General features: G+C 45.9%; 1 long non-coding RNA gene across 1 annotated transcript; it reads left to right on the plus strand.

Annotated features, from left to right (window-relative positions):
• The first annotated feature begins 18,715 nt into the window (after window positions 1-18,715).
• On the plus strand, window positions 18,716-26,884 carry LOC135367220 (uncharacterized). Its single transcript, XR_010414394.1, has 3 exons — window positions 18,716-18,739; window positions 23,870-23,993; window positions 26,856-26,884. It is a non-coding gene; the product is annotated as an uncharacterized LOC135367220 (long non-coding RNA).
• Window positions 26,885-27,255: the final 371 nt, after the last annotated feature.

Consider the following 27,255-nt stretch of genomic DNA (forward strand, 5'->3'; position numbering starts at 1 on the left):
TGCGTCGTTCGAGGCGTCTACCATTATGGCGGTATGCGCAGATGGGTGAGGGTGGGCCAATAAGGTAGACTTCGCGAGAAGGAGTTTCGCCCACTTGAAGGCCTCTGTGGCGTCAGGAGACCAACACACAACGCTATTAGGGTCCGCACATTGCGAAAGGAGATCGGTTAGCGGCCGTAGCACCGCCGCGCAGTTAGGGAGAAATCTGCGATAAAAGTTGATGAGCCCAAGGAACTCTCGCAGGCGGCGCTGGGTCGTTGGCTGAGGGTAATCCTGAATGGCCTTGACTTTGTGCGGTAGCGGGCGGATGCCGTCCTTGTCAACGTGATGCCCCAGGAACTCCAATTCGCTGACACCAAACTGAGACTTCGCCGCATTGATCACTACGCCGAACCCCGAGAGACGAGCGAAGAGCTGGTGGAGGTGACGTTCGTGCTCCTCTGGTGTGGCGGAGGCTACTAGGAGGTCGTCAATGTACGAGTAGGCGAATGGCAAACCGCGGAGGATGGAGTCCATAAACCGTTGAAAGGTTTGCGCGGCGTTTCTCAACCCGAAGGGCATTCGAAGGTACTCGTACAATCCGAAGGGAGTCGTGATAGCTGTTTTTGGAATGCTTGCGGGATCCATGGGAATTTGGTGGTAAGCTTTAATGAGATCCAGCTTTAAGAATACCGTTGCGCCATGCAGACCAGAAGAGAAATCTTGAATATGTGGGATTGGATATCGGTCTGGTTGCAACAGTAGTTTATTCCAATGATTGCGGTTCGAGAGAAGCGGGGTGTGCGCGCGATGCCCATGCGCATCCCGTCAGGTCATCTTCCTCCGCTACAGGGATAACGAACAATGTCTACGAGATAGGACGGTGGGCTCCTTTAGGAGGCTGTCATTTAGGCCGCGTGCATGACTTTGGCCGGCTTCACCAAGGCAGAAGAGGGGTGGAGGTGCTGGCGTTGGCAAGGATGACTTTGCATCTCATGGATGACTCTCAGCAGGGACCAGTCATCGAGAGAAAGCAGTGCAGAGACTAAAGAGACTGTTTGCAAGAAACGCCGCGAAAGGAATTGGCGGCGTGACTACATTGTGATGTCCGCTCCTCTTCGCCGTTTGAAGCATGCAGAATCGCACAACATACTACCAGTAGGTGATGTGATGTTGCTGTCCCCAATCGGTACTTCACATACCAGTTGGCTTACCTGACCTCCCGCTTGCGTAGTCAGCCTGCTGCTCATCTGTGATAGGTTAATATGTGCTTGTAACGTTGGTCTACCAGATGGGACCATTTGCAGACTAGTCGTCCTACATGTTCAAAAGATCCTTGCGTTGCATTCACTGCGAAGAGCGAATGTGTTGGAAAACTGGGGAAAATGAGGAAGCGGGCGCTGGGTTCAGATGTCAGCTGCATGACATCATCTGTGTCACATGCATGCGATAGACTTTGATTCACATTTCAGTCATCCTTACCGCAATAAACGGTCTCTTCGGCTGGACCCTGAGTTGCTCTTTACTTTCTACACCTTTGGAGATTCTTGCAATTGTGTAGAGTCCTTCCCAGATCGTCCTAGCAAGTGATCTCTAAACTCAGTTTCTCTCTGGATGAATGCGAGTAACAAGCGAAGTTCCTGAGAATCAGCTTCTGCAGTTCGAGCCGTATGGCCTCCTGGACGATGTGTGCTGGCTTGCGATGCACTATACCGATTAAATACAAGTTCAAGAATTTGGGGCAGCTTCTTCAATAGTGCAGTCTTAAGTACAATGGGGTAAGAAATTTCAGGTACCGCCAAGCTCTTCAAATTCCGCGTTTGCATTGTCAGGCTATCGTAGAACTGTCTGTTTTCCAACACCGCCTGTAGACCTCATTGATGGAAACTCCGTCAAGTGGTTGAGGTGACCCAAGGCTAATTATTCCAGATTTCCAAACTGCTTCTTCAGGATCCCTAGTGCTGCCGGCTAGTACTTGTTGGTAAGATCGAGACCTTTGACTGACAATTCAGCCTTGCCCTTGACTACAGAATGTAAATACTGGAATCTCACGACGTTTGACAGCGCTAGGTTGTTGTGGACAGCAGCCGCGAATTGTTCCCAAAAGGACTGCCAAGCAGACAGTTCACCATTGAAGGCTTCTATACGTAGTTTTGGTAAGCTTACTGGACGTGGTCTAACTCATCCAGCAGATTCTTGAGTAGTGCCACTTCATCTCTTTTTCTGATGAGAAAACAACGAAGTTGCACACCGGCTTGACACAACAAATAACAATTTAATGCAGACGTTTCGTCTCCCATGCGGCGGACATGATCAGTGAAAGCAAAATGAGACACGACCGAAACCAGCGGATTACTTAACCAGTTCGGCGAACACTTGAGGGGTGGGGCCGCGATTGGTATTACACACTGAAGGTCGTCCTCGCACGTGCCATGACTCAAGCAGCTTCCTGGGACCCCACCTTTGTTCCCTCGCTAAGGTCACAGCATTGGCGTAGTCCAAAGAGTGATCTGTTTTCCAACAATGCTCGGTGAGCTCAGTCTTGTCTTGTACTGCGCTTAAGGCCCGTCTCTCCTGTGTAGGACACCTCGGAACAGAGACATTGTACTTTATACACAACACCCGTCTGGGACTCAGGGGGAATAGGATCTTTTGGCTTAGAAATGAGTGAACGAAGTTTCAGGCAAGGCTTGAATGCAGTCTTGATTTTTAACGGAAGGAGGGCTCGCCGAATGGACTCTGATACACCTTTGACTTATGGAATGGTGACGATGCCGTGTCGGAAATAGTCTTTCCTTCTGGTCCTTGGTTCGTGCATTCGCTCTCGTGTGTTCTCAAAAGAAACGTAGCGGGCATCCTCGTTTCATGAGTGACTCCTTGATTGTCAACTCCTCGGACGTACGTTGTTCCGGGCGTGAGGTTAAATCTTCACAGCGGTGAAGCAGGGTTCTCACTACACTGCGTTTGTGTTCAATCGGATGGTAGGATTCGAAATTTAAGAAGCTGCCAGTATCACAGGGCTTACGGTAGACGGAAGTTTGAATCTGGCTGGTGGTGAGCCTGCGTACAGACAAGTTCAGGAAGGGTAGCCGCTTCTCCTGTTCAAGTTCGTAAGTGAACAGAAAGGAGGGCTCAGTGCTGTTCAAGGTCGAATGGAATTCGTCTAGGAGGTTGCGATTTAGGATCACGAGCGTGTCGTCGACATACCGTCGGTAGAACTTGATGTTGTGGGTAAATCGTTGGAAGGCAGATTCTTCAACATATTCCATGACGAGATTAGCCATTCTCACGGACACCGGGCTGCCCATCGTACAACCTTCAATCTGATGGTAAACCTGCCCCCGGAACGAAAAGTAAGATTGGTTCAGGCAGAAGCGTAGAAGGATTATAATGTCCTCCACTGTGTACGTGTGGGAACGTACGTCTTTTTGTGATAAGGTAGTGGCGGGCTGCCAGCTTAGTCGTAGCCATGACTACTAGGTACCGTTGCAGTCCTCCACCTCCATATCAGCTTCGTCGATGATGGCTGCTATTTCCCAGTTCATATCTTCAAGGACCGAAGCTTTCGTAGTTAGGATCTAGAGTTTAACTTCTAATCTTCTCTCGTTGGAGCAGGTCATTGAAGTAGTGGTCTTATGGCCCCAGGGCTTCCACTGTTTCTGCATACCGCGGAATGAATTTGGCGTAGTATCCTACCAGTCCCAAGAAGGAACGCAACTTTACAACGTGCGTCGGTAATGGTGCATTTACCACCGCGTCCACTTTAGATTTCAACGGTGCAAGTCCCCTTTCACTGGCGTGGTGTCTGAAGAACGACAGTTCTTGCACACTGAATACGCACTTTTTATTCAGTTTCAAATCACACGAAGCAATATGCTGTAAGACTGCCCACACATTTTTTGTGTGTTCTTTCTTAGTTTTCTCATACACAGTAATATCATCAATTTAGAAAAGGATACCTTTGCACCCTCGCAAAATTTCGACCGTCAGCCGTTGAAACGCCGCCGGCGCGGACGCTAACCCAAAGCACACTCGTCGAAAAGGAAAATACCTTCATGGGTAATAAAAGTGGTGAGGTGCCTACTCTCCTCTGCAAGCTACAACTGGTAGTACACGGAGGATAAGTCCAGTTTCGAAAACCACGATGACCCTGCTGAAGCATTTAACAGTTCTTCTGTGTGCGGTATGGGGAACCCATCAACTACAATTGCCTTATTAGGCTCTCTCAAGTCCACACAGAAGCGAATGTCTCCGCTCGGCTTCTTCACAACTACTATGGGTGAAACCCATTCTGATGCACTTACTCTCTCAATAATCCCCAATGTCTCTAGACGTGACAGTTCTGCAGACACCTGGTCCCTTATAGTCAGCGGCATAGCATTCGTCCTCACTCATGAAGACCCTCATGAAGACGCCTCACCCTCACCTCATTGTCGTGAGGTGAGGATGAGTGAGGCCAGACGACACTGAATGTTCTTCACGAGGACCGTCGTGAGGCATTGTCCCTCATGAGGCCCACCGTGAGGGCCCTCATGAGGCCAGTCGTCGTGATAGAGCCCTGCACGGGCCGACTTTTCCGGGCCCGACCCGGCCCGGGCGCCTCGAAAAATGCCCGGCCCGACCCGGGCCCGGACCTTCATATTTTTATGCGGCACGACCCGGCCCGGTGACCCGGCGAGTAGATCCCGGCCTAGTATTTCCAGCCGCGACGTACGCGTTTCTGGCGATTATCAAACAAATTTATAAGTAAATTTATAAGGAGAGTAGACACATACAAGTGGTGGCGGTTTAACACCGTAACCGCAGGAGACCAAATTAAATCCAGAACGCACGCGGGCATGGGCGTTATCGTTACACTGTCAAGATTTTGCGGGGGTAGAACATGCTGCCGACAAACTGCTTCTCCCAGTCCCTACCCCTCTCTCCAAGCTTTGCCAAAGTGATTGTGAAATACGTGAGGAGTGAGGAGCAATGTAAAGTGGCTTTGAGAATGTTCTAGAGGGTCGAATCATATGCATAATGCAGTATCCTTTGCTTGTCTTTGCAAAATATGCACAGGAATGACGCAAGCGCATGATGATATGAACTAATGCATCTCCATTGTGTGGAATTAGCTGCGTGGCCCGGCCGGGCCTGACTCTCGGGAACATATTTGTCGGATTTGTCGGGAACATATTTGTCATATTTTGCCGGGCCCGGCCCGGCCCGCGGTGGTGGCGTATTTTAACGGCCCGGGCCCGGCCCGGCCCGGCCCGCGGTGCTGGAATATTTTGTCGGCACGGGCTCGGCCCGGCCCGGAGCACACAGCCAATAACAAGCCCGGCCCGGCTCGCGGGCCGGGTCGGGCCCGGGCCGGGCTCTACGTCGTGAGGCCATCAATACGTGAGGGTACAACGTATTCTGTGAGGAGCCTCACAGATGAGGCCCTTTGTGAGGAACCTCACATATGAGGCCATGAGGCCTTTTGTGAGAGACCTCACGGATGAGGCCCTGAGGCCTTTCGTGAGGGACTTCACGGATGAGGCCCTGAGGCCTTTCGTGAGGGACCTCACGGATGAGGCCCTGAGGCCTTTCGTGAGGGACCTCACGGATGAGGCCGTGAGGCCTTTCGTGAGGGACCTCACGAATGAGGTAATGGGTTCGGGCTCCTCTTTGCTGATGCCAAACACTAACGCTAAACCTCACTGTGACAGTAACAACTGTTACCAAATTTATGTAAGCACTGCACGAAACCCTATAAACAGTTTAATGCCGCGCAGTATCATTGGTACCAGCTACTGACACAGTAGTTCAACGCCGATGTGTCATGTGAACATGACGGAAAGTTCTTTTGAGGCCTACTAGTGACTTGAAGACACATCAGGCCATAATGATATTCACGAGGTGAAGGCTCGTGAGGACGAGGGGTCGTGAGGCCATGAGGGTCCTCATGAGAAGAAGGTACGTGAGGCCATGAGTGCCCTCATGAGGTGAGAGCACGTGAGGGTGAGGACTCGTGAGGCCATGTGGGTCCTCATAAGGCGAAAGTACGTGAGGCGCCATGAGGACATGAGGGCCCTCATCAGGTGAGGACACGTGAGGATGAGGACTTCATGAGGTGAAGATACATGAGGCCATAAGGTTGTGAATAGCCTAATGAGGTGAAGGCATGTGAGGATGAGGATGGTAAGGCCTCTCGTGGGCCCGATGCCCTGAGGTGAGGTTTGTGAGGACAGAATTTAAAATTGAATGTGAGGGTGAGGGTGACTGAGGTTTAGTTACTGTTGAGGAAAATTTGGTGAGCGTGAGTGAGGCCAACAAAGTCTGTGCTTCATGAGGTGAGGATGAGTGAGGCCGCAGGAAAATGCCCACCTACGGTAGCTGACACAATTTACAAGCTATGTACTGGTTTTACACACGGACGAATTGCCACCCGATGCACAGCACCTTTCGCTAACCCAAGTTGATTTGAAAAAAGAGCTGAAAAGTCCTGAAGTTCCGGGGGCAAAAGCTGAGTTCACACTATGATTTTCAAACAAGTCAACTTCGCGCCATCAATATGCAATCCTAAGTTCTGGATGGCATCTAACCCCAAAAGGGCCATCCCTTGCCGTGCAACATAGAATGTAATATTCGTAGACATCCCCAGATACTCAACACGTGCTACAAAACAACCTAGCACAGGTATCTTCGCTTGCGAAAAATCCAACAAAGTAACAGCTACCCAGGCTAATTCCCAGCGTTTGGAAAATTTTTTCATATACATCTCATATGGCAAAATAGTTACATATGGACCCGTGTCAATAAGAAATTGCAACTTGATGCCTTCCACACTGATATAGTCTTCCCCTTCTTATCTGTTAGCGTTAGCACACTCAGCTCATCATCGTCCCTTTTTCCAATGGCGTACACTTCCTTGGTACGAAAGCTGTTACTCGGATGGTGTTTACAAACTCTTTGAAAATGTCCTATTTTTCCGCATTTGTTACACGTTAGGTTTCTTGCTGTACAGTCTCTAGAGTTTGCAAGATGCTTACCGGAACCACAACGGTAGCATTTTCTTGGCACATCTTGCCGTCGCTTAGGTGGTTCAGTCGCTTTCGGCGTCCGTCCTTTCCGTTACGACGTCGATTGCGCTCGCTGTGCAACCGACTGCACTTGAAGAGGAAGAACCTCGCTGTCCCTGGCATCGGACTTGTAGAACTGCGTTGCCTCCACTGTCTGCTCGATGACATCCATGATTTCTACTGCTCTGTCCAAAGTTAATTTGGACTCTTCCATACGCAGGCGTTGTTGCACGTCGTCTCCACGAACGCCCCCAACTGTTTGGTCCCGGAGCACCTCCTCTAGTCGGCCCTCGAAGCCGTATGTCGCCGCAAGTTGTCTCAAAGCCGTCACGCAGTCCCGACCAGACTCGGTCGGCAGCTGTTTGCGCATGCTGAACAGTCTTCTCTCAACCAACACATTGACAGCTGTTCCAAATTGTCCGTCCAGAAGCTTCACCGCTTCCTTGTATTCATCTTCACTCAGTGGGCTTGACATTCGGTGCCGTTGTTGACAATGCACGAAAAATTTTCCGCCCCTCCATGCCTAAGCAGTGCAGAAGTATAGCTTTTCACCGGCTTGCTGGGTCATCGCTGGTTCCAATCACCGTCAAGTAGTTTTCGAAATCCTTTAGTCACTGCTTCCAAGGTACCACAGGCTCGTCTGGCGTTTCCAGAAACTGTGACAACAGTGGTAGGCCTAACGTCGTCATTGCACTCAGTGGCTCCTCGCTGCGCAATTTGGCAGCGCAGCACAGTAGAAGCAGAAGACCCCAACAACGAACCCCAAGTAGTTTCATAGTGCGTTTCTTCCAGCATCCTCGTCGCCAGAATGTGGTGTCTTGTAATGATTCAGAAGCCAACCCAGCAAGGCTCCGCCGACGAAAAGCCCTTTATTCGCTTCGGCAGTTCTTTTTATACGAACACACATCCTAGCGCCCTCTATCTTCAGAGCCATTTATAGGGAGAGTTTGGCCATTCTTTGATGTTTTGCCGCCTCATGGGAGGAGCTTATTTTGACGTCAGTCGTCGTTGCGCCGCCCAAAAAGCCTGAATCCGAGCGGAATCCGCTTATCAGACATTTAGCCCGCGCCATATTGATGCTGTCCGCCAGCTGGTCGACAGCTTCGTAGTCGCGTTATGACCCACTGGCGCCAGTGATACGGGGGGCTCTGTTGCCGAACTGAAAGAGTTCAAGGACCAAGGGCTTTCGAAGGACGATGTACGCACGTGTCTTCCCTCCTTGGATTGTAAACAACGATCAGCATCAATATGGCGTCGGCGACCGGTTGACGACTGGATAACAATGGACCACGACGAGGGAGGTCATTCAGCCGTGACGTCGCAATGACGCACTTTAAATTAGGCTCCTCCTATGGCCAAACTCTCTCTATAAACGGCTCTGTCTATCGTAGGTATGGAGGTCCCTCTATCTTTAACTAATGTACAATCCTATTTACAACACTCACAGAATGGAATACATAATTATATGATAGCAGTTGAGGAACTACGTTAGATGGAATATATAATATTTCATGTTTTGTTGGTCCCTCGCTTGATTGCCTTGTGGACATATTGAATCTAGTGTCCAACAGAGTATTTGAGACGTTCTTAATAGCACATGATGGATCAGTATTTTTTTTTTGTGCCCCAGCAGCTCAAGGCTTCTGGAAAGTTCAAACAGCACAAGTAAATATGCACATTTACCACTGTAACACGTAAATTGTAGCAAATTTGAGCGTTGATGGCCCTGGAAAGCACGTGAATCTCTCATCATGACATTTCCATTGTGCAGTAGCTGTGTATTTCCTCCGCCGAATACGTCGGGCCGATGTATGGCAGCGATTTGTACTTTGCGTACGTCGGACCGATGTATGGGAATACTTCTGACTGATGAATGCACATTTCACTGCATGATATTCAAACAATCACGATGGGCTGGTGTGTGGATATTGGACAGGGCTTCCGCTTTCATTCTTTGTTTCACACGTCCGTCGTCCGATGTGTGGCTGGTGTAGCAGTGGTACCGACCTTGTACGTCGCATTAACTTATTCTTCGTATTAAGTAATTGACCCCCACCCCGTGTGTGCTGCACTGAATGCAGACTGTCCTCACTTGCTGGTTCTGGATGCGCTGCTACTCACATTGCACCAGACCTGCCATCTCGAGTTTACTAAAAACCACATGACCATTCAGTAGTACCGGTTTTGTGATAGTAAGTGATCTGGTGAGTTTAGTGTCCACATAGGCCCCAGCCATGCCACAGACAAAACAAGACCTCTTTTATGCATGACTGAGTGGGGCCTACAGAGGAGAAACTACACTTTTTACCAGAGCACCTTATTTCTTTCAAAAAATCTTATGCTTTCAGAGCTGCAGAAACACAAATGAAATAATAATTTACTACCAAATAATGTAAGAGGTCCATTCAAAAAGTATTCAACGTTTAGTCATAAAAAATATTTGTATTCTGAGTCACCTTACACTAATTTCCTTCAAAGTAGTTCCCCTTGGGCTGCCGCACACATCTCTGAACGGTTCTGCCACTGTCAGAAGCAGCGCTGAAATGCTTCCTTTGTGATGGCACGTAGCTGGCGTGTTGCATTCTGCATGATTTCTTTTGGACTTGGATTTGGACTGAAATCTGATTCCTTTCAGGGGTGTTTGTAGCACGCAAAGCAATGTCTGGAGAGTTTAGAGCAGGGTTGCGGAGTTGCCACTCCGGGGGTTGGAATGATTCCAGAATTATTCCAGATTTATCAGCTTCTGCTCGATCGTTGGAACTTTACTGAGATTCTCCTGTCAAATCCTCCGCAACTCTTTAGTCAAATTGGAGTGTATGGATCCAGTGCTGATGCTCGACTCGTCTGCACGTTCTCTGATCATGATTCAACGATCCTGCATCACCAGGGTCCGCACTTGGTCAGTGACGATCTCATTTCTGGACGTTGAGGGCCTACCAGAACGTGCTTCACTTTCCACTGCTTTCTTTAAAGCTGTTGTGCCACTCCTGTATCTGTGTGGCACCCATTGCTTCTTCCCCCGATGTCTTTGAGCTTTCTTTCTTTCTTTTGAGCTTTCTTTTTAACAGACCTAGTTTCATTTTCGCTTTATTGCATATCTTATCAATGTGGACATTCCAAGATAGAGACTCGGTAATATGAATTCCTAAGTATTTATAATTATTCACCCTAGGGAGGTTAAAATTGTTCACCTTATAGCTATACATCATCATCTTTTTCTTATTTGAAACACTCATAAAAACAATCTTTTTGAGATTTAGGGACATTTGCATCTCTTCAGTCCATTTATTAACAATATGCAAGTTATGATTTAGTTTTATTTGGTCCACAGCCGAAAGTACCTCAGTATAGAGAATGCAGTCATCTGCAAGTAGTTTAAGTTTGGCATTTAGTAGATCAACTAAATCATTAATAAAGATAATAAATAATCACGGACCCAGGACGGATTCCTGAGGAACTCCAGACCCAACATCAACTGCAGTTGGAACCATGAGAGCCTATACTTACAAACTGTTTTCTCCCAATTAGGTAACTTTCAGTTTGATTAAAGAAGGATTTTTCAGTATAGCACTAAGTTTTGACAGCAATTTCTGGTGACTCACAGTATCGAACGCTCACCTAAAATCAATAAAAATTATATCTGATTGCCCTTTGTCATTCAAGACTTTAGACAGGTCATGGATAACTTCAACGAGTTGGGTTACGGTAGACAGCCCTTTGCGGAAACCATGCTGAAATTTGGAAATCATATTGTAAGTTTCCAAGAAATTTGATATATGAACAAGAATTAAATGTTCCAGTAATTTACAAGAATTACAAGTAAGCGAGATCGGTCTGTAATTCGTAACCTCGTATTTATTCCCTGATTTAAAAACTGCAAGCACCTTTGCGGTTTTCCAGTCACCTGGAATAGCTGCTGCCTGTATAACCTTAGAAAAAAGCAAAATTAGAAATTTTGCAACCCAAACGGAATATCTCTTTAGGAACGCATTCGCCCTGGTCCGGACCGGGCGTCTTTTTTGAGTCAATTTTAAGCAAGAGGGAAAGGATTCCCGACTCTGTGATTACGAGATCAGCTATGGGGGGGGGGGGGGGGGGGGCATTATTGTAATGCGACAGATGGGATATACTCTGTCCGGTATCTCTTGTGAAGACTGTGGAAAAGTAATTGCTGAACTCTGCAATGATGGTATTCATGTCGGAAACGAGGTCACCGTTTACATACAGTTCATCAGCGGAAGTCTTTCAATCAGACATGTATCTCTAAAACTTATGCGGGTTCGTTGTCAGGAAATTATTTAGTGTCGAAACAAAAAAAATTTGTCTGCCAAGTGATATCTGCGTTTTTAATAAACCACCAAGAACACTGATATCAGCACGTTCCACGTCTTTATCGCGCAATCTCTTTCGCGCTTTTCTTTTTCGCATATTTTTTTCTTTTTAAGTGGATCACGTCACGTGTTATCCATGGGTTGCGTCTCTGTGTCCTTTTTCTTTATTGGCACATACTTGTTCATGCACTGAAATATGGTACTTTTGAAATACTGCCACAATTCATCAACAGAGGTATGCAGCGACAGCGCATAAATTGCGTCATATGACTGAGACAAGTAATCTAAAATATCATTATCATTTGCATTATTGAAGTCGTAATAACAGATAACCTCACCACTGCATGCACGTCTCTTCAAGCGAACACCTAAGGAAAAGCTGACCACTTTGTGATCGGAGATACCAGGTACTACTTCATAGTCCAAGAGCAAATTAACAGTTCTAGAGTTCAAGAATACTAGATCCAATATTGAACTCGCTGTTTCAGACACTCTCGTGCATTCTTGAACTATTTGGGTTAAATCATAGGCATATATTATGTCGAGCAGGAGGATGTCAGTGCTACCAGAAGATAATGGCTTCCAAACCATTGCCCTCATATTAAAGTTACCGGCTATTATGAGGTTACTAGACATCAGGCTTTGACGGTCAAGATAGTCATAAAGAGTCTCTAGAAAGACAGGAAAAGCCTGCGGGGGACGATAAAAGACTCCCAACGTCAAGACTGTGTTATGTAACGACAATTTACGAAAAAAGAGCTTCGATGTTGGGGACATCACTCATCAGCTCACAATGAAAGTCTTTTTTTGACAAAAATTCCCACTCCTCCTCCTCTACTACCACGATCTTTCCTGAGTACTTGGTAGCCTTGGTAGCCTTGGTAGCAAGTTCATCACTACCAACTTCAGAGTACAACCATGTTTCTGTTATAAATATAATGTCTGGATCATATTGTAATATCATACATTCAAACTCCAGTGATTTGTTTAACAAGCTTCTGACCTTTAGTAAAATACATTTGAGTTCAGGGATATCGTATCAGAAGCGCCGTGCGTCAGGAGAGGAGTATACTCCTCTCCTGACGCACGGCGCTACTGATACGATATCCCTGAACTCAAATGTACACACACCGCCACCACTTCACACACCGCCCTGTACAGTATCCTCAACTAGTGGTATACCACTAGTTGAGGATACTGTACAGGGCGGTGTGTGAAGTGGAAGACTGACGTCAAGCTACCGGGTTACTCAGTGCATGATCCCGTTCAGGGTTTGCCAGTACCCTTTTCTTCAATGCCTGATCCCACTTGTACAATGTGTTGTTGGTAATTATTTTATCGTAAACATAAGTATAGGTATTTGGTGCTGTCACAGCGATCTTGTAATTAATGCCACTAAGACGAAAATCTTAGCATTGTCCCAAAAGAGAGATACTGTAAAAGTAGAAATTTTCGTGAGGAACTAATTTTCGAGAATATCGCGATTAAGATTTTTTTGCGAATTTAAAGTCCCGCGAAATATACTTATCGATGTCATGGAAAAAAGGCTTCGAAATTCGCGACCAACAGCAGATGGCACTCAAGAGTTTCGTTTTGGAGTCAGTGATTTATTAGCGCATATACAGCTTTATAGCATTCAATAGCTCTCTTACATTCACTCTACATGATTCACGATGCTCCCGATGATGCCGGCCTTCGTAAACCCGGTAATAATGTCACTCTTGCGGCTTTCAAGTTGTTTGTAGGCCTCGATGAGGCCTTTGTAGGCCTCGTGAGATCCCCCGACCGCCTGTCCATCGACACTCGCACCTGTTCGGCATACCATCCTGTGAACAGGTTCCTCATAGCCGCCTTAAAAACCTTGTTCACGGTGAAATCGTTCGGCTGCAGTTCACCTGTGCAGCTTGCAGGGACGAACGCACACTTGACATTATTGTCCGAGAGCTCCTCAAGAAAACTCTTGGTCCTGTGCGCCGCGAAAACATCGAAGATGCACAGTGCTGCTTGGTCAGAATTCCCACTGGCTACTCGGTGGCCCTCAATGTAAGGCACCAGGACACTGTCTACGAAGCGCAACATCGTCGCCTTGTTGCTCCAATGGTTTTCCGAGTGCCAAACGTCCCAGTTCTCGGGGAATGTGACTTTTGGTGACACCCGTCTGTCTTTCCAGCGTAGATTACCTGTGGCGGGAGCAGATGACCGGAGAGTGTTGTTGACATCAGCACCGTAATTTCTCTTTTGTCATCTAACGCTGCTACGCCAACTTGCCTTGCGCCATGTTCTTCCATTGTCCACTCGCCCACTGGCGCTAGTTTCACTCCAGTCTGGTCGAAATTGATGACGAGCTCGTCAGGAATCCTCAGGTCAGTCCTAAGGGTGGAGATGGCCTCCAGAAACTTCTCTTTCATCAAGCTAAAGTCCGCTGGGAGCTTCCGAGCGGCTTTCGTTGCCTTCCTGCGAACAAATCCCAGGCGCTTCAAGAAGGACTTCGCACATGGCTTGTCGAGAATGATGGTTCCACCGTATTCCGGCAAGAGTGACGGTTTCTGAGCCCTGACGATCCCAAAGGCAGCAGCAATGTAAATCTGTGCGTTAACAACGACACCAGATGTCCTCAGCTCTCGAATGTTCGCCTGGACGTCTGCATCGAGTTCCCCAAGGACGGGCTTGGCTCCGCGAGGGTTACGGGGAAGTGAAGAAAGTTCTCTGCTTGCATCACTGTGGGTCTGCTGACACTTCTTAAATGAATCCTTTATCGAGCGGACAGTGCTCTCACTGACAGGTGTTCCAAGTTCCGATGAGAATTTTGCAACGGCGGCTTTGTTCCCATTTTCAATAGCGTACCTTGCGATCTTGCATCGGAGTTCCGGCGTGTAGTTCTTACAGGATCTACGCTTACGCTTTCGATGCTGCTGGTCGATAACCTCCCGGGATACTTGTTCGTTGCCAGAAGAAAACGCACGTCTGCCCCCTGTTGTTATGAGCAGTGCGGCGTCCGGCAGTCCGTGGACATACTCGCTGAGAGACAACAGTGGCTGAGGCGATGCGGACTTGAAATACCGCAGCAGAGACATGGCACTTGCACACCGTGGAAGGAACTGACTGACTGACTGACCGGGAAGTTGCTGTCGTCACCGTAAGAAGTTGGTAACAAGGATGACTAGCACAGGGTCAGCGGGATACTCGCCTATATTCCGGCTTAGCACCCGAGGCGCTTCCAGGATTCCGGAGGACGCCATGGACTCCAAGCCAGTGAGTTTCGGGAACAGGAGTTCAGGAGGTCACAACAATGGCGTCAACCCCCAGGTCTGCCTTTTGTTAATGTACGATCATATTTCCTGGACGACAGCAACGTGTTGCACAAAGCGATTAAGTTTCGGGAACAGAAGCCGAGGCGGTCAAAATAGAAGGCGATAATCCGCTGGTGTGTCTTTTTGTAGGCACGTTTAATCCCCTGGTCGCAAACGGGTTGTGACACAAAGAGACCCGGAATTGCGTATTTAAGGTCTCGCGAAATATTCCTCGAACGGGCCCTGCGCTGGATTCGCGAATAATTAAGACCGCGAAATTAACAACTTTTACAAATTATACAATTTAATTATGTTATTGAGGACGACATCATTTGCTGCGTGTCTGGAATCCGCGGCTTGGGTGTATATATAGACTACTTGTTGTCATTCAGAGATCATGTATGCTTGACTATAAATGCAGCAATGAAATTACTTGGAGTAATATCTCGTATAACTTGACAGTTTAGAAATTTTGATTGCCTTATATACCTGTTCTGCACTATTGTTCGCTCAGGATTAGAGTTTGCTTCGGTGGTATGGAACTGTCTCCCCAACACGTATTCGTTAAAAATTGAAAATGTTCGGGGACGCGTTGTCCGCATTGTTTACGACAGATATTTGGGGCGTACATGTTATTATAATTATGAAACTTTGTTGGGCAAGCTTGGTATTTCTTCACTGTCTAGCCGCAGACACGAACGTGATATTCTCTTTTTGTTCAAAGTTGTTAATGGTGTCTTATTTTGTAGGGACTTCCTTGCTGCTCTAGCATTTCATGTGCCGACTAGACGTTCCCGATAGGTTTCGCTGTTTTATCCACTAAATCAATTGAAGCTTTTACCATCATCCAGGCTGCAAATTGCTTACAACCATATGCCACACGATGTTGATATTTTTAACACATTTTCTCGTTTCAGGAGTTCTGTTAAGCATTCTAATGTTTGGAGTTGTTTTTATTGGGATGCTTCTTGTTTACAATGTGTAACATTACATGGCTCGATGCCATTATGTGCACATTTAAATAAAACAAATGTATGTAATTTATTCGTGACCTGTCAGGGTCCCATAAGAAAAGTGTGGTCCTACAACTGACCCATTATGTTGAAGGACCACTTTCTCTGGAAGTGGCACTGTCTCAACCAGTGTGGGTTCTCCACTGCCCAGTAGTGGGCATTATGTGGGTTGACTTGGCCATCATGTGAGAAATTTGCTCATCGGTGAACATAATCTTCAGTGGGAAGTTTTAGTCTTTGTCCTCCATGTTCAGGAGTGAGTTGCAGAAATCCAGTCTTTTGGCCAGGTCCCTGGGCTGGAGATCTTGGTGCAGACCGACGTGGAACGGCTGAAACCTGTTGCCGTGCAGGATATTCGATACACAGCTTCTTGATATGCCGCTTGCCTAGGCTACGGCACGAACACTAGCGTGGGGATTCTGCGTGACGTAGGTTAGAACGTCAGGAGCGACGTAGTGTCTTACAGGAGACTCTTTGTGCTGCTCCGGGTGAAACTGGCCGGTCTCCCGCAGGCGCCTGTGATACTTCCATATCAGACTTGCGGTTGGTACAGGATCATGTGGGTGATTTCGGCTGTAAATATTCCTTGCCCTCCTGAAGTTCCCATTGGCCTCCCCCAGTGCCATAATCATATCTGTTAGCTGGTCGTTGCAATTGGCTGCTAGCGGTCGTGCCGTGATAGTGGCAGATTCACTAACAGCAAGCAAGCTGTCGTCCGCTAAACCATGTCGGACAACAGAACATCATATCACCCGAGCATCGGCAAAAACGAAAAGAAAAAAGAAAGAAACAAAGCAACGAAGAAATAACTGAGTTGTAGCTGTGGTCTTAACGTGCTTTTATCTATGACCTGGCACTCCGGTTTGGGTGGGCGTATCTTAGCCTCCGTGTTTCCCCAGGGCATCAAGGTCATTGAAAGAACCACCAGGGATTATCTGATATTATGCTGGTCACTCAAGGTTGTAATACTTCTCCCTGCCGCCAAATGGCGCAACTTTCGGCCCCTCTCTGCAGTAAAGAGTGAGGGCAATCCGTGTGTCTTCCAAAGCAACGACAACAAGACAAAGGAAAAATAGACATTTTTCGAGCTGACCCAGTAGGCCGATTTTGATTCTGAAAAAAGCAATGACCTCAGGGGAACAAGGTGAACAAATGTCACATTTGAGCCATTCTGCTATCGTTAATAATTGAAAAGCTAATTATTGAAAATTAAGACATCGTTAATGGAGGTCGCGTGGTGCCTCAAAGAGCGAGCCCCCCCTGCATAGAACATATCACAGTTGATTACATTTAAAAATAATAATTACCCGATTTATAAAAAAATCTGTTCGCAGTTAGCGTGGACACCGTGTATATGTCTAATTAGTGCACCCTTTAACCCAGTGGTTCCCAGTAGTACAACCTCTGATCGGAATTGGGTTTGCACCTTCATTACTGTTCGCCTGGCTCACAGGAACACCCCAGGGGGCTTAATCGCTACCCGGTTAACGAAAGGACGAGAGGCGGGGCAATCGTTGAGACCGGCTGTCACGTGACATATGACACGCTCTTTTCGTTAGCGGGAGAAGTGCGTAATCTCTGGCTCCCGCAGCGATCTGACGAGCTCGTCTGCGTAACGAGAGGTCCTTCCCTCAGGTTAAAACGTTAAACCTGTTCGCTTGCTCTGGTAAAGATGAAGGAAAAAGACGGTGGAAGGCTTCTTTGCTTGGAAAATCACAGTGTCAGCTAACCGTGCACCACGCTTTAGAAGACAGCGGAATGCTTGTTTGCATTGTTTGCACACATTGTTTGCGAGGACTTACGACCGTACCTCACACCGTTGTCGAGGCGAGTGGATGCTATGTCAGTCGAGACAAAGGTACGTATTCCGTTTGTTATATTTTAGCAGTTTGGGTGCGAATTGAGGAAGGGACGGGACAAGACAGGAAAACGAAAAGTACAACTATTCGTTTTTCCGTCTTGTCCCGTCCCGTCCTGAATGAGCTCTCGTATCCAGTCATTGTACCAACTTGCCCAGTTGTCTATACCCTTCTTGAGTATGATGTTTGTTGTGCAGCCTGTCTTCTAAAAATGGAAATACTCAGATTACACAGTACTGCCTATGCTCTAGTGACATACTTCACTAAACCCCATTTGTTCTGGATCCTTAAGGGTGAACCGCATGGCACGAAAAACTGGCCGAAAACTGGCCGAACCGAAATCGGGACCGAACTTTTTTCTGTGCATCACCGCATGCTACCGAAATGCACCCCGAATTTCGGCTGAAGATTTCTGGTCTTGGGAAACATCGCCTTTCAACCATCCAGGTCAATGAGATAATCCCTGTATTCATAGGAGTAGAAGTCGCATACACGGCAACAGTCAACCACATTGCGACGTCATCGTTGCTATGGTTCTCCTTCCGGCTGGATAGCCATTGGATGCTTCTACTTTTTCGGTTGGCGTCACTTCCCATTTCGGAGGAGAAATCTGGCTTGGCCAGATCGGGCCGAATTCGGCACGGAATTCTGTTCACCGAAAAAAGTTTGGTCCCGAATTCAGTTCGGAAAGAATTCGGACGCTTTTCGGGCCATGCGGTTCACGCTCTAGAACACATTTTTCCAGGTATGCTTATTTATGGCTATACTAACAATCCTGCGTATCGTGACAGTATCGAATGCACTTCATAATGTGGTTTATCTGGCGGAGATAATAAAAGTGTCTGTCTAACCCTTAAAACCTACAGGTTGCCTCTCTGCTTCTTCCTGCAGGTGCTCTGAGCGCTGCACTTCTACAGATCAGGCAGCTACCAAATGCCTGTTGGCAACCAATTTGAAATTGTGCTGCCACAGAGCACCACTAGCTGTTGCATTCGGCAAGTGACAAAAGCAATGCAGCAGCCACAGGTGATACAACAATGGATCAAGTTTCCCAGCAGCCACGAAAGCCTTCATGACATTAAAGAGGGCTTCTACGAAAGCTACAGATTCCCTGGCATAATTGGTGCAATTGATTGCACACACGTGCCAATCATTGCACCAGCAACAGATGAATCCCTGTACGTGAACAGAAGGGGGTATCACTCCATCAATCTCCAGTTGGTATGTATAACTCGTCGAAGCATGCTGTACTACTTTTTTATTGTTACTAGGCAAATGCTCTACCCATCGATAATCATTTTTAACCTAAGAGCAGCATCACCACGTTCTGTATGCGATATTTATTTTATGCAGACTGGCCCATTGAAGAAAAATTTGTTTCATAACATTTAAGTATGTCACACATAATGGTGACACGTGCTATTCAAATGTTATCGCTATGTTGTTGTAAAGCCACAAGTAAATTAATTAGAAGTGCAAAGACTACACAAGGTTGGCTGAAATTCTTTATTTTTTCATTAATAGCACAACATATTACTGAAAATATTTGTACCTCTGAGTGGATACCTGAAATCCCAAAAAACATAGAATTAGTACAAAATATGCACAAATGTGTGAACAATGTGGTACATGCCTATATATTAGCCCCTTCTGGACTGAATAGTCTTTGTTACTGAGAATAATGTTAGTCACTGATCATGCACGTTCCTTCCATAGGTTTGCACATTTGAACTTGGAATTCTGAATGTGAATGCAAAGTTTACTGGGAGCACTCAATGATGCCTTCATATGGAGGAATTCGGCTTTGGAATTCATTATTTTAGAAGAAGATGTAGAAATTGACAGTGAGATGTTCAGCACACAAGGAAGCGGAGGAGAAGGAGAAAATCCTCGGTCGGGGGAGGGGGGGGTTGAGGGTTCGCGACCATATTTCCAGACAGTTCAGTGAATGATCCGAACGGGGCACAGAATCTGTCCAAACAAGTATGACTTACGCAGTATTTATCATAACTGTAGCTAATTCATAACAGTTAGAGAGAAACTGCTACAGTCGAACCTCTCTGTAACGAAATCGTAAGTTATCGAGCATTCCTTCGTTATGTATAGCAATTCGTTACATTGAACATGTGAAAATGGCGCCTGCATATTTTGGGCTACTGTCGTAAAAGTGCACCAGAAGTACACAGGGGTTGCATGTTTACAAAATAAGAGTTTATTGCACATTTAATCGTCGTACTTCCAATGCCATTCACGATGACATAAAGAAGTCTGTAAGTTTCGTTTGGACCGTCCTCTGCAGCGTCGGCAGCACACAGCGTTCGTAAACAGAGATGGCTTCCACAGCCTTCTCTTGGTTGTCCAGTGCACTGGCATATCGTCTCAAGGTGTCGATAGCTGTGAATACCTCAGCAGCTGTTGGCTGTGGTGCCTCATCCGGATTGCTGTCACTTTCTGGCGCACCACACAAAGAGTCGATGATTTCGTCATCGTTCATCTCCTCAGTGGCCACAAGACAATCGTCCACGGCAAGGAAGTCCGAGAGACCGCCGCCCGCTGGAACAGCGTCTTCACGTTCTTGCAGGGACTCCCAAGCAGAAAGAAATGCAGGTGGTGCCTCCGACACATCTTCGACTGCTGCAGCGTCGTCAACAGCAAACCCTGCCTTCCGAAAGCAGTTCCCAATTGTCGTGGACGCCGTTGACTGCCATGCCGCCGCCACCATTTTTACTGCATGGGAAACTTCCACTTTCGTCGGAAAGTTAAGCCTCAGTTTAGGCAGCAGCCTGTCGATCAGGCAATGTCTGTACGCGCACTTAAGGCTGGTTATGATGCCCTGGTGCAAAGGTTGAATTAGAGATGTGCAGTTGGCCGGAAAAAAACGTAGGTCCACATTGCTGAGTCGCAAGTCGCCCACATGGTGTGCAGAGCAATTGTCGAAGAGCAAGCAGACGTTCCGGCCACCTTTTCTCTTGTTTGCGTTGAAGTCATGGAGCACTCTGCAAAGATTGTCCGTGTCATCCATGCCTTCGCATTAGCGGTGTACTTTACGGGTATCCTTGCCGCTTTCTTGAACGAACGTGGCCTTTCGCTCTTCCCGATGACTAACGGGATGCGTTTGTCACTCCCATCCATGTTTGTGCATAACAGAATGGTCAGACGCAGCTTGCTCTGCTTACCGCCGTGGCACCGGTCACCTTTATGTGCTAAAGTCTTCTTTGGCAACATTTGGAAAAACAGTCCGGTTTCATCAGCATTATAGATGTCGCGCGGGTCGTAGGTTGCCAGTAGGGTTCTGAGCCCGGGATTTTGGCATAATTTCCTGTCCCGAAATCCCGAGATTTCGCGAGGTCCAATCCCGGGATTTCGAGATAATAAATTTGGGTGATTCCATTTCAACTCAGGCAAGGCGGTCCAAGCACCCTCAGGCATTTTTACTGAAAAAATATATGTTGTCGCCTGACTTAGAGTGAGAATGTAACAGCAAGTATTTTTTCTCTAGTTGCCGTAGTTGCCGAGAAAAAAAAATCCGGAAGAATATCACAGGTCCGGTGCACTTTCAAGCGTAGCGTTTTCAGCGTTCAATACCTTTCCAACTAACGGATTCACACCTTCGAATTTTTTTCCCCGCACTGTCAACTATGTTGGCTTGTAACTTGTTGGCTTGTAACAGGTGGGGTTTTTGAGATATGGGCGCTCAAAAACCGAATTTTTTCAAATGTTGCGTGTGGTAGGCACCTCCATGCCTGACAGATGTCGGACCTAGGTAGGCCTTTAAATTTTGATAAATTGTAGAGCTCAGTCCCCCCTGCATGGCAATACCTTTCTCGTTCTACCAGCGTGCACAGAAGCACCGCAATAGGCGCAAGAATAAGCGATTTTCGTCGTCGTCGCCAACTTCGCATATTTTGAGCTGCAAAATAGCACACTTCTCACAGAAATTAAACCAACAAGTTACAAGCCAACATAATTGACAGTACGGGGAAAACAATTCGAAGGTGTGAATGCGTTCGTTGGAAAGGTTTCTCTCTCTCTCTACACCCTGCGCTAGCATGTAGGGAGCTCTGTCGGCCGTGGTAGGGAGAAGCGTGAGTCATACGGGGCCTCTGAAGCTAGGTAATGGCGGCTTTTCCTTGCCTTTGGACTTCGTTAAAACGGAATACTTCAAATTTAAAAGCTTCGTCATAGAGAGCGCAAAATTACATAGGTGTCTATGGAGACAATTGCATGCAACATAATTTTTTCGTTACAGAGAGAATTTCATTCGATTCGATTTATGAATTCCCTCGTTTTATGAACACTAGCACGAGGAACCAAACTTTTTACATGCATTTTTCCCTTGTTTTATGAACCTCGATATTCGAATAATGAATGGAATTTCTGGGAACAAACTAGGAGTTGCCCAGCATTTTTGCCCTCAATTTATGAACGGGTCGTTCCGAGGCCAACAAAAACCTTCAAAGGGATTATTCGTGGTCTTATGAATGAACAGACAAAACGTTTTCCAGGTATTGCACCCTCGGTTCTTAACCTCTCGAATTCGGAACAACAAATGTGTTTTTACAGAAGTGTTCCTGACCTCAAGTCATGAATAAGGTGTCCGCTGTCACCCGGAGATTAATAAACATAGGTTAAAAACCCCAGAGGAAATCCGAGACCAGTTGAGTGCGAATGTGCTGGCATCTCCTTTCGAAAGCAAAATTACACAATATATTGCATTATAAACACAATACCAACTCGGAAATACTGTTCCATTTGCTCGATAGTACTCATTTAACGGAATTTTCGATTTATGAAACCCTCGATTCATGAACGATTTTTCGAGGAACCGAGGGTGTTCATAAATCGAGGGTTGACTGTATATAGGATATATCACTCTGTATACAGTATATTTCTAATGTAATAATTTAACTATTCCTACTATATAAACTGTACGTTAATATGTATTACACTGTATATCTATTGTTGATGTTTATTCTTTCTTGAAGGATTGACCTACCTAACATATGTACATTCACCATATAGAGCTGCTAACAAAATATGATAGTAACTCGAGGTCCCAGAACTAGCATTAACTCTGGGGCCTCTTTCTGTACAAACTCACCCAAACTTTGTACCCCTCAACGAGTAAATAAATAAATAAAAATATATGTATATACAGTCATGTGTCGATTATCCGGACAGCTCCGGGAGTCGTCCGTTTTCGTCCGGATAACGAATTTCCGGATAACCGAACCAAGCAAAATTCCGGGGAAACCCGAAAAATTTGGGAGACTTCTTTATAGTTCCAGAAATGGAAAACAAGGAAAAGATCGTTACTTCAAAAATTCATGCGGAGTGAGATGCTTAAAATTAGTAGACACGCGTGCAACAATTTTGGCTACAGCCACGATATCCGTCGCGTCACCCTGCTGTTCAAATGTTATCGAAAGTTTGTCCGGCGCACATGTTTTTGTCTTTTTGAAAATGTCTTTGGTTTAGGCCAAAAGACAGGCGATGCTTTCAGACGGCCTGGACGTTCATGTTCAGATGTTGATTTCTTGCGCCCGGTAGATACAGTGCACCTATTCCGCTTATCGTGTAACATCTCTACCTACCTAGCCTCTGTGCCTGCACACACCTAAAGGGAATGACCTCTGAAGAAAAAGGTCCCACAGAATCTCCCAGTACAATTTCCTGGTATTTTGCCGGAACACTGCGAACATAGCACATGCCAGGGACAGAGGATGTTCACACTTTTCCGGACAAGCGAATCAGGATGACCTAGGTCCTGGAACGTTGGTCTTCGTACTTGCTGTCCGAATACGGATAACGAATTCCGGGTAACCGAGACAAAATCCAATGGTAGCAGGTTCGTTCCCGACAATGTAGTCCGGTTAACGAGTTTTCCGGATATCTGAACTCCGGATAAATGAGACATGACTGTATATCGCAAACATTTTGCGGCCCACACCTGATAAAATCCTCAAGCTTTTGAGTAATAAATACTTCCCATACTTGCTTTATTTTTTCACTGCAGAAAAGCTTTAAAACCTTTTTACAGTCATTTTATAACCACATCAGCCATTTTAAGTATGAGTGTCATCAGGGTGGGGTCTGGGGTCTATCTATTCTCTGCCATGTTAAACAATAGTCCATTAATCACACTTTAGTCTTTGATTTGGCACTTTTTGGCCTTAGCTGCATTTCCACCACTGGACTTCCAACTACACATACACACACTATGACTATGATCATTAGACATTTATGCCTTATAGCCTGAATGGCTTTTGTTCTAGAAAAACACCAATCATCATTTGCGGTTTGTGTGACAATATTGTTTCACACTAATTCTTGACTTTTCTTTCTGCATAGCCCCACAAGGTGAGGATTCAAGACATATTGTACTTGCGTTGCACTCTGAGCAAGGGTACGCTGCGTTTTCACGTTTCCACATGGGCTTTCTACTCTTTGGCAACCGTAGGTCTCTAACAATTAGGTAAGGAAAAAAAAAAGGAACTTAAGGTGAGTCTGTATACTTCGGATATAGTAGTGGTAAACACGGGGCTTCAAAGCCAAAACTTCAGGGGCTGTGGGGGAACTTGCATGAGAACTTTTCTGATTAGCGTGTACTGTAAAACTATGAAATTTTGCATATTTTTCTTACTGAGTTTTTGTGCAATATATTTAGCAGGGATGCAAGAGATGGGCGCACTTCATGACAATATGAGCTCCAGAAAGACAGATGGACGTACTTGACAATTTTTATTCTCGCAAATTTGTTTTTGTCAAGCATTTCTATAACTGAAACACCACTTTAACATCAGTAGTTTATTCGCATACTGTATCACTCGGCGCTGTAAATACCTGCAGAAAGTAAAGAGGAGCTCCGAGTATAGTTTAAAGGGGCACTAAAATGCAAAAACAAATTGCTCTCAAATGAAAGTCAGTGTTTCAATTAGCATAATGCAAGCAAAACTAGTTCACACAGCGCTACCTTTTAGAAGAAAATGCAATGAAAACAGAGCCGTCTTTGGCGACAATGAATGGTAGCCCCAGGAGGCAGATTGGCGACATCCAATGAGACAGCAGGAGAAGCGCATGCATACCTATCGTGGGCATGTGGATTTGGAACAGGTCCGATTGTAGTGTTCTGTATATGCGCGGCATGATGCGCACTGCTACATTTTTCAGTACCGATTCACTGAATTGTAGCCCACAACAGTTTTCACGAATGTTCCACTGACAACATTTATCTTCACATCCTTCGGACAGCGATGCCAGTCCGCTTCGCAACGCGCACTGTTTTTCACCGAGACTGCTCCTTGGCGTGACCTGTGCGTACACGTGCAGTATGGAAAAAAAACACCGATGCACGACTTGAAACGGCGTTCACTGCTTAGTGCCGAAGCAAGAAAGAGTTTGGTAGAATTTCGATTGTAGCTCCGTAACGGAATCAAAGTTTTGAATTATGATTACAAGTACAAAATTAACATAGCGGGTAACATAATTTGAAGTGAAGTTGCTTTTGAATTTTAGTGGCCCTTTAAGACCGTTTATTGCGGTGATAATGACTGAAATGTCGACCGAAGCCTATCGCATGCACAGAGGTAATGCAAAAGAGCAAAACACAAGCACAGTGCAAGACAGTAATCGGAGGACACAGATTACTTGATTGCATGAAGGGGATATACATTTGAAGGCTATGAAAAGATTCTGGTTGGGTGAGGGAATTTTGTATAACAGGCGAGAAACTGAAGGAAATAAGGGGGCGGTTCATGGGAGGTTAATATCTACAGTAGACAAAACTGATTCAATTGAAGTTACAGCAACGGAAGACAGACAACTGGTTGAAAGAGAATAAAAAAAGACGTCACAAATATCAGGTAGCAAATTGACAAGCACATGGCCATGTGATAATGGGTCATTCTTACACACGTTCGTATCAATGAACGTGATGTGCCTTCTCAACGTCTACCATGAAATTGCAAAATTCAACCTGCTGAGCAACTGTGGAGCGTCTGTGTGACAATGTAAACATGCGATACTCGTGGCACGTTGAACCGAAAATTGAATAAGACCAAAGTATAGGAGAAGTTGTTCATAATCAGTCTTGTGTAGTTCAGGGATTCACCTCAAGTACAAATGATGCAATATGTGCAGTGATTTCTTCTGAACTGTTTCAATGCGTTTGGAATCAGTATTGCCAAGTCCATTCCACGCAAGGGATGCGTAAGTTATACATAGTTCCACATAAGCAGTGTGCAGGTGAAGAAAAACTTAAAACATCTGGCTTAGAGGATGATTTGCTGCGGTATGTCAGTAGACAAGGTAAGAGAATGTACCATGGAGAGGCGTTCAGTGAACAGCGACTTGGAGCATAATACAACACCCAGGTTACACACAGAGCTAGTGCGATGAATGGCTTGCTGTTAGAGGAATAATGGAATCCAGTTATTACTTTTGCGCGAGAATGACAAGAGTTCACTTGTTGCATAGTTAATTACTTGCACATCAAGTTCTGACACTATTGAAGTGGGACTTTAAAGGGACTTTGACCAGAAGTTGTGGGAGCTCCTTCGTACTTGCAGTCGATAGAGCACCCAACAAGAACTCTCTATGCGAAAATTCACTCATTAAAACCCCACGGTTTCTCTAAACTCGAATTTTAAACATTCGACTTCATCCGAGTGCAGCACGCCTAGCGTCAAAACGAGAAAACATACGTTTATATAGAATATCCACCCGGGCCGACCATCAAAATGACGTCAACATGAGGGCCACTGGCAACACCCACAACTGGCTCAAACGTGTCACATGGCCACACAATACCCTGTCAATTCCCTTTATGAAATGGCAAATATATGTTATGTTTTTGTTACGGAGTCTCAAAAAGAAAAATATACCTTGCATTTAACACATGCAGTAGGTTCTACGATTGCCTTTACAATCTGCGTTCTGTTGTCTTGTGTTCCACAAGGTTCCGTATCCGGTCAGCGGTAATGGCTGCCATATGACGAGTTTGCGAACTTGTGTGATTCCCTGCTCATCCTGCCTTTTTCGGGTCATTGTATTTGGTGTTGGAGTTGTTCCCCACATTATGAACGTTTCACCTATCATTGCGGCGGACTGTTCTTGATCTGCTGTAAAGCAACGAACCGCTACGGCAGTCACTTGCCTCAGCGAAATTCCGTCATCTAAAGAAACCAAGTGTGCTCTTGTGTGGTTTTGAGGGAAAACCAGTTTCAACAAGGTTAGCATATTTATTTTTCAGTTCCAAGTCTACCTACTCAAATCCATGCAAGTGCATCCGATCATTCTCGTAGCTGTTCTGTAACACGCTTTCTTACGTACCCCACAGAACTCTCCGCTTCATGAATCCAGTTATACTTTATGTGACCTATCTGATGGCTCCTGACTAGGCTGTGCCGCTCTGAAGCATTGAAATGACGAAAGGTCGTGGGGCCTGCACCTCTGCTTTCGATAGATGAATCAGTCATTCCACACTGTGCTTACTGGTTTTGTATCAAGTCTAAAAAATCTGACAGACCTGGACTGCCTTTTTCAAGGAAGTTTGAAATGTAAGTATGTGTTATATTGGTTTCACATATCCCCACCACATACTGAGTGTGTATATCGCTGTACTTTTGATGCTGTAGCATATCTAGTGTACATTATTATTGAACATCTAGTGTGGAAAAATTGACACCAGCCACACAATGCCAACAATTGTTTCTGCCTTTTCTTCCAGTGCTTACTTT

The sequence above is a fragment of the Ornithodoros turicata genome, chromosome 1 (genome assembly GCF_037126465.1).
Source record: "Ornithodoros turicata isolate Travis chromosome 1, ASM3712646v1, whole genome shotgun sequence".
NCBI classification, from domain to species: domain Eukaryota; kingdom Metazoa; phylum Arthropoda; class Arachnida; order Ixodida; family Argasidae; genus Ornithodoros; species Ornithodoros turicata.